This window comes from Arachis stenosperma, chromosome 5 (assembly GCF_014773155.1).
Source record: "Arachis stenosperma cultivar V10309 chromosome 5, arast.V10309.gnm1.PFL2, whole genome shotgun sequence".
Lineage (NCBI taxonomy): Eukaryota > Viridiplantae > Streptophyta > Magnoliopsida > Fabales > Fabaceae > Arachis > Arachis stenosperma.
Genome location: NC_080381.1, coordinates 58,059,144 through 58,061,784, shown reverse-complemented (window position 1 = coordinate 58,061,784; position 2,641 = coordinate 58,059,144).

Here is a 2,641-nt window from a genome sequence, read left to right as displayed (position 1 = left end):
GAACGCCCAAAACATGTTATAACTTGGAGTTCAACTCCAAGAAGAGCCTCAGTTCGTGGATAGCTTTAGTCTCAGCCCCAGCACACACCAAGTGGGCCCCAGAAGTGGATTTCTGCACCAATTATCTTAGTTTACTCATTTTTCTGTAAACCTAGATTACTAGTTTACTATTTAAACAACTTTTAGAGACTTATTTTGTATCTCATGACATTTTCAGATCTGAATTACATACTTTTTGACGGCATGAGTCTCTAAACTCCATTGTTGGGGGTGAGGAGCTCTGCAGCGTCTCGATGAATTAATGCAATTGTTTCTATTTCACTCAAACGTGTGTATGGTCCGATCTAAGATGTTTATTCGCGCTTAATTATGAAGGAGGTGATGATCCGTGACACTCATCATCTCCCTCAATCCGTGAACAGGTTCCTGACAAACACCTCCGTTCTACATCAGACTGAATGAGCTTCTCTTAGATTCCTTAATCAGAATCTCTGCGGTATAAGCTAGAATTGATGGCGGCCACTCTTGAGAATCCGGAAGGTCTAAACCTTGTCTGTGGTATTCTGAGTAGGATTCAAGGATTGAATGGCTGTGACGCGCTTCAAACCCGCGATTGCTGGGCATGATGACAAACGCAAAAGGATCAATGGATCCTATTCCAACATGATCGAGAACCAACAGCTGATTAGCCGTGCTGTGACAGAGCACCTGGACCGTTTTCACTGAGAGGATGGGAGGTAGCCACTGACAATGGTGACACCCTACATACAGCTTGCCGTAGACGTGCTTTACAAACAATTGAGTTGAATATTACATTGCAGAAATTCAGAGGACAAAGCATCTCCAAAACTCCAACATATTTCTCATTACTGCACAACAAGTAACGATTTTATTCTCTTTTATATTTCCAATCTAATAATTCCAACTGATAATTTTAATTAATATCCTGACTAAGATTAATAAAATAAACATAGCTTGCTTCAAACCAATAATCTCCGTGGGATCGACCCTTACTCACGTAAGGTATTACTTGGACGACCCAGTGCACTTGCTGGTTAGTTGTACGGATTGCAAATTCGTGCACCAAGTCTGTAGCATCATCCTCTAGTTCCTTTTGCTCCTTGTTCCCAAGCACGTTGTCATACTCATGCACGAACTGAACCCGTCCACTTTTGCAATACAAGTAGTCACCGAAAAAGGCATGCATACTCTTACTCCGTTGGGTACTTCTCATACCAACCCAAAATTCACCTTGAAAATATATTGGAAGCCACATTCGACGATCGTCAAAAAGGTCTACAAAACCAAAACATATCAAAGCAATAATCACCATCATGAATAATTAGCTAAATCACAGCACACAAATAAAGACTTAGTGAACCAACTAGACATCGACGTTTCAAACGGAGATATTCCATAAAACTATCCAAATAGGTTGCAAATCATCTGATGACAACGGGAACTAAATTCGAGTAAAGAAAAAACAGAACCTGAATAACAAACCTACCATCCAAAAAGAACATTAAAAGGGTTTATTTTTTTACACACTATTGTGATTTAGTAATTTTTGGTTGTATTTATTGCAGGCATGGACTTCCGTTTACAGTTTTCATTGGTGTCAACCATCATGGCAAGTCCACTCTACTCGTATGTGCTTTGTTGGGAAATGAGAAAATTCGTAGTTTTGAGCGGGTCTTTAAACAATGGTTGAAGTGCATGGGAACTCCCCACAGGCCATCATCACGGACTAGTGCAAATCCATGTTTGGCGCTATCAGTAATGTCTTCCCAGATACTCGACACCGATGGTGCATATGGCACATAATGAAGAAGATACCACATAAACTCGGAGGATATGTTCAGTACAGAAAAATAGATGCTAAAATGCATGGCACTGTTTGGAATGACCGTCCTGAAGAATCTTTCGAGAAGGATTGGTCTGTATTCATTACTGGTACGCAAAATTTAACTTTGCACAACTGAAGCAGCAAGTGCACTAGGTCGTCCAAGTAATACCTGAGGTGAGTCAGTGTCGATTCCACGAGGATTGTTGGCTTGGATCAAACAGTGGTTATCTTGTAAATCTTAGTTAGGCGGATAGAAAAGTTATGTGGTTCTTTACGCACATAAAAGTAAAGTAAAATAAAAATAACGTTACTCAGTGGTTGTGAATTTAATGATAAGAAGATGGTTAAGGCTTCGAAGATGCTTTATTCTTCTGGATCAATCCTTTCTTACTGTCTACTCTAACTGTGAATGATTTCTTCTATAGCAGGCTGTATATGATCAATGCCGGTTGAGAGGCCGCCAATCTTCCTCTAGGCTGAACACCAGGTTTAGTGCGAATCCAGTTTTAATGAGCGTGAAGCTCCTGTAGTTCATGCCCTTAGTGATCCTACTCAAAACACCACAGACAAGGTCGAATCTTTCGGATAAGAGAATGCTGTGCCTTGATTCTAGCCTTTACCACAAAGACCGTAATCTCCCCATACCTCGACTGAACTGATGTCTCGAGAAGTCTCCATCGAAGTCGTGGATTAGCCATCTAAGAGATGTATCCTTAAGCTAGTGGTTCAGTAATATCGAATGAAAGACACTCATTGAACCCATGTAGAATAGAGATAACTTATGCGGTTCAACTC